This window comes from Mustela lutreola, chromosome 10 (genome assembly GCF_030435805.1).
Source record: "Mustela lutreola isolate mMusLut2 chromosome 10, mMusLut2.pri, whole genome shotgun sequence".
Classification (NCBI taxonomy): Eukaryota; Metazoa; Chordata; class Mammalia; order Carnivora; family Mustelidae; genus Mustela; species Mustela lutreola.
In genome coordinates, this window is record NC_081299.1 from 75,482,939 (window position 1) to 75,497,461 (window position 14,523).

At 37.5% G+C, this 14,523-nt stretch overlaps 1 protein-coding gene across 1 annotated transcript in view; it reads right to left on the reverse strand.

Moving 5' to 3' along the window:
* LOC131809313 (guanylate-binding protein 6-like) overlaps window positions 1-14,277 on the reverse strand; it is a 28,672-nt gene extending 14,395 nt beyond the window's left edge. The window contains 1 exon segment of the mRNA XM_059136270.1: window positions 14,025-14,277. The gene's annotated coding sequence lies outside the window, so the exon portion shown is untranslated.
* Between the last annotated feature and the right edge of the window lie 246 nt (window positions 14,278-14,523).

A 14,523-nucleotide genomic window follows, 5' to 3' on the forward strand; every position in this document is an offset into this window, starting at 1 on the left:
GTGATACATACCCTACATACCCAGCTTCATTGATACTGATAAGAACCTACAAGTTCGAAATTATTGTACCCATTTTGCAAGAAAACTAAATGAGTCTAACAAAAGCTGAGTAAGACACAGAGCCAGGATTAAAACTATACAACTGAGGAAAATGGCAAGCTAGGAAGCTCTAAGCTCCAAGATACCAAAAATTACCAAAACATTGGCTAGAATAATCTTATAGTGATTCTGTAAAGAGTGTCAAATATCTAAAGCAACCAAAGAAGCATCCGATCAAGAAACACACACACACACACACACACACACACACACACACACACACACATTAGAATGGTAGGAAATTCTGTGGTGTTTTTGTTTGTCTTTGGCCCACACACTTCCTGGTGTGGTATTAGTCTTGGTCTGGAGTAGGTGGCAACCCAGTTCTCACTTTTCTCCTTTGACCCAGAGGTAACAGAGCAGACCTTGTTCACAGTGTTCTGATCTGTCTGGGGTTTACATCCTCAAGTCTCTATTTCATGTCACATAGATCTCAGCCAGAAACAGGGGCCAGGAATGTGGTAGTAAAACTTGGATTTCATGTGGAAAGAAGCGGTGGCTTTGGTTTCCGGGGATTGCTCATGAAAACTGCAGAGAGATGGATTTGCAGATTCCTGACACAAGAGTTACCAGAGAAGACAAAGACTTGGGCAGTAGTTCAGTTCCCACTTTCCTCCTTTAGACTGGATGGACCAGAGCAGACTATGTTTATAATGTTCTAATCTATTCTGAATTGCCTGAAGGACTAGTCTTTGTTTCACCTAAATCAAATCTCAGACAGGAAGAAGTAATGGGCATTGTTTGGGAAAGCTGAAAGGAGACTGACCTGGCAAGATATTATGAGTGTGTGATATTGTGATTTATAATAAGAAGTATATATTTGGTCTTTGTCCCTGCTCCTGACACACAGCTTCCAAAACACGTTTAATTTTGCAAGCAATGAAAGTAATGGAAGTAACTTTTGTTATAATATTTGGTCTTTTGTCCCTGGTTCCTAAGATAGGTCCAGAGTGAAGAAGGTGAAAGAAGTGTCTTCTGTTAATACATAATAAGAACCTTTCAACTACACCTATGTTTACATCAATAGGATGACTTTGAAGAGCCCCTGGATGACCACCAAATGAAGGTTAGTTGCTAGGGGAACTGACCATGCGATTAAAGAGTTGGATCTTTCAGCCTCATCTCCCAGCTTCTGGGGAGGGGAGAAGGGCTGAAGGTTGAGTTAATCACTAGTGGCCAATGATTTACTCCACAATGCCTATTTAATGAAGACTCCATTAAAAAACAAACAAACAAACAAACAAAACCCTTACTGAAGGGGTTTAAAGAACTTTCAAGTTGGTGAATATGTGCAGGTACTCAGAGGGTAGTGTGCCCAGAAAAAACATGGAAGCTCCTCACACTTTTCTTGGTATTTTGCCCTACGCATTTCTTTCACTTTGCTCTTCTGGGGTTTTTTCTTTCTTTCTTATAAATCAGCAATCGAGTGAGTAAACTGTTTTTCATGAGTTCTGGAAGCTGTTCTAGCAAAGTACTGAATGTGGAGTACAGATGGAGAACATAGCCACTCAGAAGCACAGGTGACAAACTGGAATTGAGATTGGCACCTGAAGTGGGGCTAGTCCTGTGGGGCTGTGCCCTTACTTTGTAGGGCAGGCACTAACTTCAGACTGTTTGTGTCAGAATTACTTACTGCGGAAGATTGCCCATATATGTGGTGCCCATATATGTGGAAGTGAGGTATTGAGAACAGTGTTGCGAGAAATAGAACTTTTTTCCCTTTTCAGGGTAGAGACTAACAATAGACCATCAAAGGCCCCAAGGAGATTTTCAGAGGGTAATTAAGACATTTAAAAGCAGCACGTATAGGGGGAGATTGAAAAAGCCACACATAAGCTCAGGTAGGATGCGTGCTCAGAAAAGCCCTAAAAAGACTTTTAAGGTTTCTCCCTAGGTTAAGCCTAAGGCTCAAGACCAAGACCCAGCTAATGAGCAAAGACTTCCTTAGTAAAAAATGCTGTATACAAAGAATGGAAAAGGTGGCTGTTTCTACAAATGAGCAGTTTTCAACTGAAACAGCAAAAATCACAAGGCATGCAGAGAAATAAGAAAATGCAGTCCATTCAAAGGAAGTAAAGAAATGTGGCAGGAAACATCCCTGAAGAAACACAAGCATTGCGTGTTCTAGGCAAAGACTAAAGTAATTTTCTTAACTATGCTCAAAAAGTTAAAGGGAAACACAAGTAAAGTAAATCAGGAAAACAATATATATAAACAAAATTAGTCCAGTTGCAGTGTGTACTGGTGTAAAGATAAGCATATTGACCAAAGGAATAGAACAGAGAGACCAGAAATAAACCCTCCCATATATGGCCAAATGATTTTTGACAAGCCTGCTGAGATTTTCCCAATGGGGAAAGCACAGTGTTTTCAAGAAGCAGTGCTGGGGAAATGTGATATTCACATGCAACAGGATGAAGTTGGACCATTATTTTAACACCATTTATAAAATTTATCTCAAAACATATCAAAGATTTAAACAGAAGAGATGAAACTACAAAAATTCATAGAAGCAAACACAGGAGAAAACCTTCGTGGTACTGGATTTGACAATGATATTTTTGGATAGGACACCAAAGGCGTGATCAAAATATAAAAAAATGGTAAATAGGACTTCATCAAAGTTAATAATTTTATATATCAAAGAGCACCCTCAAGAGAGTAACAAGGAAACCCACAGAATAAAAGAAGAGAACTGCATGTCACGTACCTGGCAAGGGATTAATATCCAGAATCTTTAAGAACTCTTCCAACTCAGTAATAACAACAAAAACAATGCAATTCAAAAATGGGCAAAGGACTCAGACAAGAAGATACATGTTTATGCAATAGATAGGTGAGATGTTCAACATCACTAATCATTATGAGAAAGCAAATCAAAACCACAGTGAGGTACAACTACACACCCATTAGGATGGCTATTATTAAAAAAGTGAAAACAAAGCAAACAAACAGCGAACAACTAGCACTGACCAGGATGTAGAGCAATTGAAACCCTTGTTCATTGCTGGTAGGCAATAAAATGTTGTATAAAATGTTACAACCACTGTGGAAAAAACTATGCTGGCTACTCCCAATATTGATCATAGAAATACAATTTGATCTAGCAATTCCACATCAGGGCACATGTACAAAAACATTAAAAGCAGGGACTCCAAACTCAACACCCAAAAAACAGATAATCATGTCAAAAGATCCACAGATGACATGAATAGACACTTCTCCAAAGAAGATACACAAATGTCTAGCAGATACATTAAAAAAATGTTCATCATCATTAGCCATCAGGGAAATTCAAATCAAAACCATATTGAGATACCACCTTGTACCAGTTAGAATAGCAAAGATTAACAAGACAGGAAACAACAAATGTTGGAGAGGATGTGGAGAAAGGGGAACTCTCTTACACTGTTGGTGTAACCCTCTTACACTGTTGGAATGCAAGTTGGTGCAGCTACTTTGGAAAACCATGTGGGGATTCCTCAAAAAATTAAAAATATAGCTACCCTATGACTCTGCAATTGCAGTACTGGGTATTAATTCCAAAGATACAGATGTAGTGAAAAGAAGGGCCATATGTACCTCAATGTTCACAGCAGCAATGTTCACAATCACCAAACTGTGGAAAGAGTCAAGATGCCCTTCATCAGATGAATGGATAAAGAAGATGTGGTCCATATATACAATGGATTATTAGGATTATTGCTCAGTCATCAGAAAGGATGAATACCCAACTTTTGTATCAACATGGATGAGACTAGAGGACATTATGCTGAGTGAAATAAATCAAGTAAAGAACGTCAATTATCATATGTTTTCGTTTACTTGTGGAACATAAGGAATAATATGGAGGACATTAGAAGGAAAGAGAAAGTGAATGGGGGGAGTTGGGAGGGGGAAATGAACCATGAAAGACTATGGACTCTGAGAAACAAACAAAGGGTTTTACAGGGGAGGGATGGGGGGATGGGTGGGCCTGGTGGTGGATATTAAGGATGGCACAATTTGCACGGAGCACTGGGTGTGGTACATAAACAATGAATCTTGGAACACTGAAAAAATAAAATTAAATTTAAAAAAATTAAAAATAAAAGGAGGGGCTCAAGCAGATTTTGTACACCAGTGTTCATTGCAGCAGTATTCACAGTAGCCAAGAGGTGAAAATATTCATCAAGGGATGGATGGATAAACCAAATGTGTCATAATCATACAATGGAATATTTTTCAGCTGTAAAAAAGAGTGAAATTCTGATACATTCTACGGCATTGATGAACCTTGAAGATATTATTCTAAAGTGAAATAAGCCAGACACGGAGGACAAATATTGCATGATTCCACTTATAAGAAGTACCTAAAATAGTCAAATACATAGAGACAAGAGTAGAATAGTGTTTACCATGGGCAGAAGGCAGGGGAATAGGGAGTTACTGTTCAAAGGGCACTGAGTTTCCCTTTAAGATGAAAAAAATCTCTGGAGACAAATAGTGGTAATAGTTGCACAACAATGAGAATATACTTAGTGTCACTGAACTGTACTCTTAAAATAGTTAAAATGGTACATTTTATTATATATATATATATATAATCGTAATTTTTAAAGTATTTTTTAAAAACACAACTGGATAATCCATTTCTCTGTCACATGTTACTACAGCCACTTACTGGGCAGAATATTCTTCCTCAAAGACATTGATTATCCTGTCAGTTCCTTTATCAGCAGATTAACCTATATAGCTTTCTTGTCATAATCACATATCACAAAGTGCTCTCTAATGGTTTCATGTGAACCGTGTGCTCATCTTCATCTGCAGGTTGACCAGTGCTGGGAATGGGAGTGGAAAGTGGAATGAGATCAGTCTAAAGAATGTAGCGTCCCTTTCAACCAGGGACGGCAGGATAACGTCCTGAATCTTAAGAGATACAGGCTGAAGTTCTTAGCAGCGGGTCAGGTTCTTTACAAATTACTCCTATGAATGAGAACAAAAGTGAAAATCCAGATACTATTTTACATTCTATGGGGACATAGGTACATATATGTATATGAAAGATAAAGCAAATCTAGCAAAATGTCACCAGTGGATAAATTTAGGTAAAAGGTATATGGGATTCTCTTGTAACTGTTTTTCAAGGTAAAGTTTAATATAAAAAATTAAATATCAAAAGGACAATTTTGCAGGGGAGGGGTTAAGATGGTGGAGGAGGAGGGGACTCTAAGTTTCTCTAGTTCTTGAATACAGCCAGATAGTTATCAAAGCATACTGAACAGCTGTGAAATCAATCAGAACTATGAGAAAAGAAATGCCGCAATTCTACAAATCGAAAAGGGATCACAAAGACTTGAATACAGGGTGATATGTGGGAGGATATCACAAAAGGGAGGGAACCTGCTTAAAGAGGCTGGCAAAGTATAAGCAGTGGAGTGCAAAATTGGAACTTTAGAAGTCTGCTGCATGCAGTGGGGTATGTCCCTGGTTTAAAGGTGCTCAGGTGGTGAAGTGGGTCTGAATCTCAAGTAGGACAGTGTGGTCTCAGGATCCCCAGGGTCACAAGAAGGGCAGGAGTTCCTGAGTGCAGCAAACTGCCCAGGCATAGGAGCAGGTTAATCAACTAAGAGCAGCAAGTCTAGGTGTCTTTCTTGCTTGGTGTTGCCATAGACTGTGAACCACTGCAGGGTTGTGCAAATGCCTTTCTGGCAGGCACCCAGCATAAGACACAAGCCCTGAGAGACACCCCCTCTCTTCCCTGGGGAGGAACAGTGCAGATCCTCAGGAGTCCATAAAATTTTGAGTTTTGAAGCTCTAACACAGATAAAAATGCTTAGTCACAGGCAAGGTGAACACAGAGTTTGGACAGAAACTGGGGAGATAAGAGTGATTGGATGCTTTTCTGTGAGGGCAGACTGAAGAGTGGGGGATAGAAACTTTCAGCTCAGGGCCTAGAAGTCCCAGACCACCATTTTCATCATCAGTCTCAGTGCTGAAAGCCTTCACAAACAGCACCACCTAGTACAAGCCAGAGCCACTTACACTGAGCGAGGCCGCCTGGCAAGGGAGGTGCATTTATACAAGGGCAAGCACACCTGAGAATTAGGGCAACAGACCCCTCCTCAAAAAGACCGGCAGAAACAACTGGCCCACACCAATTATACTGATCATAGAGAGCTGCAAAGCTTCAGCCCTTGAGGGAAACAGTATGTTGAATCCATGGGTTTCTTTTTATTCTTAAGACTTTCAGTTTTATTTTTTAAGCCATTTTCTTATTTTTTCTATTCTTTTTTGTCCTTTATTAATATTTACTTATATATATATATATATATATATATTAGGTTTTTAAATTTTTTGTTTCTTTTCACTGTATTTAAAAGAAAATTTATATACATATAATCTTTTTTTCTTATTTTGGGATCTGGTTTCTTTTAACAAGCTGCCCAAACCACAACCAGGATCTAGTTTTTTTAGTTTGTTCTGCTTTGTTTCTTTTCTGTTTTATTTTTCTCTTGTTTTGTATTGCCTTTTTTTTTTCTGTTTTGTTTTGTTTTTATTTGCTGTCATTTTGGTTATTGCCATATTTTCTCTTTCTCTCTTATTCTTTTCTGGACAAAGTGACGAGATGGAGAAATTCACCCCAAAAGAAAGAACAGGAGGTAGTACCTACTGCCAGAGATTTAATCAATACAGATATAAGTAAGATGTCTGAACTAGAATTTTTAAAAACAAGTGCTGTACCCCTGTACCCCTGGGGATAAAAATATATGTTTATAAAAAAAAATAAAAAATAAATAAAAAAAAATAATAATACCTGGACTTGAAAAAAGAACAGAAAATCCTTTACTGTAGAAATAAAAGAACTAAAAATCTAGTTGGGCTAAGATTAAAAATGGTATTACCAAGATGCTGTCCCAAATGGAGCCTCTACAAGCAGAAGAGCAAATCAGTGATATAGAAGATAAAAGGATGGAAAATAAGAAAGGTGAAAATAAGAGAGAAAGATTAAAGTAAAACAATTATATCATAAAGGGAGACTTATAAAACTCTGGGATTCCATAAAGCAAAATAATATCCAGATAATATGTGTTCTAGAAGATGAAGATAGAGAGAAAGGGAGAGAAGGTTTATTTGAACAAATTATAATTGAGAACTTCCCTAATCTGGGCATTCAAGTCCAGGAGGCTGCCACTGTCAAAATCAATAAAAATAGGTCAACACCTCTACATATAATAGTGAACCTAGAAAATTTCAAAGGTAAAGAGAAAATCCTGAAAGCCACTTGGGGCAAGAGGTCTATAACCTACTAGGGTAGAAACATAAGGCTAGCAGTAGAACCATCCACAGAAATCTGCCATGCCAGAATGTACTGGGATGATATATCACCATGCTAAATGGGAAAAATATTCAGCCAAGAACACTTTATTCAGCAAGGCTCTCATTCAGACTAGAAAGAAAGATAAAGACTTCCCAGGACAAACAAATACTAAAGGAATTTCTGAACACTACACCAGCTCTTCAAGAAATATTAAAGGGGACCCTTTGGGCAGAGAGAGGGCCCAACAAAGACCAGAAAGAAAAAGAGACAATTTACAGGTACAGCGACTTACAAGTAATACAATGGCAACAAATTCATATCTTTCAACAGTTACTCTAAATATAAATGGATTAAATGCTCCAAACAAAAGACAGAAGGTATCAGAATGGATTAAAAAACAAAACAAAACAAAGACAACAAAAAACACAATCCATTGATATGCTGTTTATAAGAGTCCATTTTAGACCTGAAGACACTTCCAGATTGAAAATGAGTGTGAGGAGAACCATTTATCATGCCAATGGACATTGGAAGAAAGCTGGAGTAGCAAACCTTATATCAGACAAGCTAAATTTTCAACCAAAGTCTGTAATAAGAGATGAAGAAGGACACTATATCATAATAAAATGGTCTATCATCAAAAAGATCTAACAGTTATAAATATTTATGCCCCCATATTGGGAGCACCCATATATATATAAACCAATTAATAACAGAACTAAAGAAATTCACTGATAATAATGCAATAACAGTAGGGGACTTTAACACCCCACTCACAGCAATGGACTCATCATCTAAGCATATCAGCAAGGAAACAAGGGCTTTGCATGACACACTGGACCAGATGGACCTAACCAATATTCTGAGCAATTCATCCTAAAGTAGCAGAATACACACTCTTCTCAAGTACACATGGAACATTCTCCAGCATAGATCACATACTGGGTCACAAATCCTGTCTCAACTGGTACAAAAAGTTTGAGATTATACCATACATATTTTTGACTACAATGCTATGACACTTGAAGTCAACTACAAGAAAAGATTTGGAATGACCAAAAATAAATGGAGGTTAAAGGACATTCTACTAAATAATGAATGATCAATCAGGAAATTTAAGAATTAAGAAAATACATGGAAACAAAAGAGAATGAAAACACAATGGTTCAAAATCTTTGGGATGAAATAAAGGCAGTCTTTAGAGGGTAGTATATTGTAATACAGGTTGACCTCAAGAAGCAAGAAAAGTCTCAAATACACTACCTCACCTTACACCTAAAAGAGCTGAAAAAGAACAACTAACAAAGTTTAAACCCAGCAGGAAAAGAGAAATAATAAAGATCAGAGCAGAAATCAATCATATAGAAATCAAAAAGCTAGTAGAACTGATCAATGAAACTAGGACTGAGTCTTGGAAAGAATGAATAAGATTGCTAATCCCTAGTCAAACTCACCAAAAAGACAGAGAATCCAAATAAATAAAACCATGAATGAAAGTGGAGCAATCACAACCAACACCAAAGAAATAAAATTAAAAGATAATATTATGAGCAATTATATGCCAATATATTAGGCAAGTTGGAAGAAATGTATGCATTTCTGAAAACATACAAACTACCAAAACTGAAATAAGAAGAAATAGAAAACCTGAGCAAACCACTAACCAGCAAAGAAATTGAATCACTAATACATGATCTCCCACAAAGGAAAGTCCGGGACGAGACAACCTCCTAGGGAAATTCTACCAAACATTTAAAGAATTATTACCTCTTCCTCTGAAACTGTTTCAAAAAATTGAAATGGAAGGAAGACTTCCAAACTCCTTCTATGAGGCTAGTATTACCCTGACCCCAAAACTAGACAAGACCACACCAAAATGGATAGTTACAGACCAATATCCCTGATGAATATGGATGCTGAAATTCTCACCAAGATACTAATTAGTAGGATCCAACAGTACATTAAAAGGATTTTTTGCCTCAACCAAGTAGGGTTTATTCCTCATCTGTAAGGATGGTTCAACATTGGCAAATCAATCAATGTGATATATTACATTAATAGAAGAAAGAAAAGAACCATAGGATCCTCTCAATAGATACAGAAAAAGCATTTGACAAAATAGAGCATCCTTTCTTGATTAAAAACCCTCTGCTGTTTTTTAGATAGAGGAAACATACCTCAGTATCATAAAAGCCATATATGAACAACCCACAGCAAATACCATGCTCAGTGGGTAAAAACTCTGTTTTTCCCCAAGGTCAGGAATATGGCAGTAATGTCCACTTTTGCCATTGTTGATTAACATAGTATGGGAAGTCTTAGCCCCAGCAATCAGACAACAAAAAGAAATAAAAGGCATCCAAACTGGCAAAGAAGAAGTCAAACTTTCAGTCTTTGCAGATGACATGATACTCTCTATATAAAACCCGAAAGACTCCACAAAAAATTGATCAAACTGATACAGTAATTCAGCAAAGTCACCGGATATAAAATCAATGCATAGAAGTCAGTTGCATTTTTATACACTAACAATGAAACAGAAGAAAGAGAAATCAAGGAATTGATTCCATTTCCAATAGCAACAAAAACCATAAGATACCTAGTAATAAACCTAATCAAAGAATAAAGGATCTGTACTCTAGGAACTACAGAACATTTATGAAAGAAATGGAGGAAGACAAAGAGGTGGAAAAATATTTCACACTCATGGATTGGAAGAATAACTATTGTTAAAATGTCTATGCTACCTACAGCAATCTACACATTCAGTGCAATCCCTATCAAAATATTATCAACATTTTTCACAGAGCTGGAACAAACAATCCTAAAATTTCCATGGAACCAAAAATGACCCTGAATAGCCAAAAGAATGTTGAAAAAGAAAACCAAAGCTGGAGGCATCACAGTTCTGGACTTCAAACTGTATTACAAAGCTGTAATCATCAAGACAGTATGGTACTGACACACAAACAAACACATAGATAAATGGAACAGAAAAAGAACCCAGAAAGGGACCCTCAGTTCTATGGCCAACTAACCTTTGACAAAGCAAGAAAGAATACCCAATGGAAAAAAGGCAGTATCTTCCACAAATAGTGTTGCGGAAATTGGACAGCCACAAGCGGAAGAATGAAACTGGACCACTTTCTCACATTATACACAAAAATTAACTCAAAGTGTATGAAAGACCTAAATGTGAGACAGGAATCCATCAAAATCCTACAGAAGAACACAGGCAACAACCTCTGTGACCTTGGCCTCAGCACCTTCTTGCCAGACTCCTCTCCAAAGGCAAAAGAGACAAAAGCAAAAATGAACTATTGGGACTTCATCAGGAGAAAAAGATTTTGCACGGCAAAGGAAACAGTCAACAAAACTAAAAGTCAAATTATGAAATGGGAAAAGTTATTTACAGATGTCTTATCAGATAAAGGGTAAGTATCCAAAATCTATGAAGAACTTATCAAACTCAACAACACTCCCCCTAAAAAAAAAACTAATCCAGAAAGTCGGCAGAAGACATGAACAGACATTTCTCCAAAAAAGTCATACAGATGGCCAACAGACACGTGAAAAAATGCTCCACATCACTAGCCATCAGGGAAATACAAATCAAAATCACAATGAGATACCACCTCACACTGTTCAGAATGGCTAAAATTAGTAAGTCAGGAAATGACAGATGTTGGTGAGGATGCAGAGAAAGGGGAACCCTCTTACAGTGTTGGTGGGAATGCAAACTGATGCAGCCACTCTGGAAAACCATCTGGAGGTTCCTCAAAAAGTTAAAAATAGAGTTACCCTGCAGCTCAGCAATTGCACTATTAGGTATTTATCTAAAGGATACAAATGTATTGATCCAAAGGGGCACCTACACCCCAGTGTTTGTGCAACAATGTCCACAATAGCCAAACTAGGGAAAGAGCTTGGATGTGCATTAGCAGTTGAATGGATAAAGAAGATGTAGTGTATATATAAAAAGGAATATTATTCAACCCTCAAAATAATGAAATTTTGCCATTTGCAGTGATATGGAATGAGAGGGTATTATGCTAAGAAAAATAAGTTAGTGAGAGACAAATACCATGTGATCTCACTCATATGTGGAATTTAAGAAACAAACATGAACATAGGGAAGGAAAGGGAAAATAAAATTAGATGAAAATAGAGGAGGCAAACCATAAGAGATGCTGAATTCTAGAAAACAGACAGGGTTGTTAGAGGGGGGTTGGGTGAGAGGAAAGGGTAACTGGATGATGGGCATTAAGGAGGGTACATGACGTAATGAGCACCAGGTGTTATATGCAACTGATGAATCACTAAATTCTACTCCTGAAACTAATAATATAATATGTATTAACTAAATTGATTTAAAAAAGAAGTGTTTTAAAAGTATAGTTTTGGTATCTTGGCATATTTTTTATTACATTATATTCAGATAGTTTTCTATAATATTATATAAAATTTTTGGATATAAAAGATTCCATTTTGAAGCTCCATTTTCTCCTCCAAATAGTGAACTTCTTAAGTGGTTTAGAGTGCCAACAATTTTTAAGAAATTGAAAAATTTCTCATAAAATTTCAGCAGAGCAACTGATACTGGATAAAGTTAATGTATACTAGGGACAGTTTCATTTGAAAGCACCAGTAACATCATCAATAAGATGGTAATCAGAAGCTGCTCAACAAAGGAGCGCCAAATTAGTGTTTTTACTCTTCTCTTATCTAAATCATCTAATTGCTCCTTCCTTCTTTCTCATAAAATCCCAGTGCTTTTCCTACATAAGCAGTACACTTTCTCGTCACTTTAGAATCTGTACTCCCCAAATTACAATTCTGAGATCCCAGGAAAGGCCTTGTTCTTATTCTGTTTTAACTCCTTTTCTTGGTATGACAATATGATTATGACAATTATTTTTCATAATCAGAATATGTAAACATGCTATTATATTCAAATGTCTCCAGTATTCCATTTTATATTTATATGTCACATATTCAAGAGGCATCTAACACCAGCTCTATCATTGCTGCTTATGGCACCTTAAACAATGAGCCTTACCTAGCCAAACCTAAGATTTTAAAGATAATTATAGGGGTAGTGTGGATAAAATTATAGGTCCAACCTGGAGGATATTTTGATAACTATATTAGATACCATAAGCTTTTATCTTAGCATAGCATACAGCATAACATAGGATTTCAGTGTATGTTTTTAGAGTAAATGGAGATTAATCTACAACAATTGCATTGGGTAATTTGTCCTTTGGGCTCTGCATTTCAACCCACTCCACAAACTATAGATTTCTAAGAAACAAGGTCTACAAATAAATTCTTTGTCAGATCAGAACAGTAAGCAAGTTCCGACACATGCTCCTGTCCCACCTCCTTCTGTCTGATTCTTCAGTGTGGGGAGCAATGAATGTGCAGGTAAAACGGAAGCCTTGAACAGCTACGTTGTAATGCCTGAAGGTGCACGGTCCCCTCCTTACAGAGAAGATTAGAAGAAGCTGAGGGAGATGTGACAGGAACAACTGAACAGCTTTATGAAAACAGGTCTGCGGTTTCCTAGCTGTGAATGAGCCACAGAGCTTTTTACTTCAAATGAGCAAAGTGCAACTGTTTGATCCTGTTCAGGACTGGCTTTCAACATTTGAACTGCCTAAGAATCATCCAAAGAAATTGTTAAACCCAGATTCTATACATTTAACAACTGGTGCAGGTGATTCTGACGTTCCTTCGAAAAAATCAACAAACACCAGAGGGGGGCAAGGAGACAGAAACAGACAGACTGACAACATAGTTATTTTTAACTAATAAAGATCAGTGATGTGGGAACTAAATTCATTTCTACATGGAGATTTACAGAACTCTCAATCTGAAGCTTTCTTAAGTTTGACTAATAGAAAGATCAGAAAGAAACTATCTCTTTAGATTATCATTGCCTGTAAGCTCCTTGATGGACACTGTCTTGTTCTATGAATTCTAACGCCTGGTAAGAGTAAATTAAGGAAGCTCCCATGGGGACTCCTTCTACTCTACTCTCTGCTTTCCTGAGCTGACACTGTTCCTGAAGCAGCATATCCAAGGAGACATGATGTGCTTGGCTGTCCCTTTTGTAGCTGCTACTGTTTCAAATGGCAAAGCTGAGCTTCCCTAAAACTAAAGCCAGCCAAGACTCTCATGGGCCAGACAAAAGGCAACCTGCATTTCTTGCCCATTCCCCAATGCTGCTTTGAGGTAGAGGTCAAGTGTTGAGGGGCGCTTGGGTGGCTCAGTTGGTTAAGATTTTGACCTCAGCTCAGGTCATGATCTTGGAGGTCCTGGGGTCAAACCCTCCATCCAGCTCCATATTTAGTGGGAAGTCTGCTTGTCCCCTGCCTCTCCCCCAACTTGTGCTCTCTCTCTCTCAAACAGATAAATAAAATCGGAAGGAAGGAAGGAAAGAAAAAGAAGGGAAGGAAAGAAGGAGGGAGGGAGGGAAGGAAAGAAAAAGAGAGAGAGAGAGGAAGGAAGGAAGGAAGAAAAGAAAGAGAAAGAAAAAAGAAAAGAAAAGAAAAAAGGAAATCAAGAAATCAAGTCTTGAATTCAAGACAACGTTGCTGGTAAAAGAAGATGTACATACCTTCCCTAGAACACCGAGGGTCCAAGAACGTTTCTCAGCCTTTCACTGTTTTCTCACTTGCTTCGTCCACTCTTCTGTCCCTCCTTTATAAAATCCTTAAAAAACTGAGTAAGTTAGAAATTTCTACCATCTAAATCTTAAAACTGAAATTGTGGGGGCACTTGGGTGACCCTGTTGTTGAACGGCCAACTCTGATCTCAGCTCAGGTTTGGATATCAAGGTTGTGAGTTCAGACCTTGTGTTGGACTCCACTCTGGGCATGGAGCCTATTTAAAAAAGAAAGCAAACAAATTTTTAAAAAACACCCTGAAATTGAAAGTAAAAATAGGTCAGGCACCCTGAATCACCAGACTAAAGCATGAATATGGATATTTAGTATAAGATAAGATGAGGTTAGAGAAACCCCACAGTTACTCAACAGACTTTAGTAAACACACTCCATCAGCTTTCTTTTGTCTTTCCCACCTTGGAGGGCTTTCCTGGCTTCCTTTCTTCATGA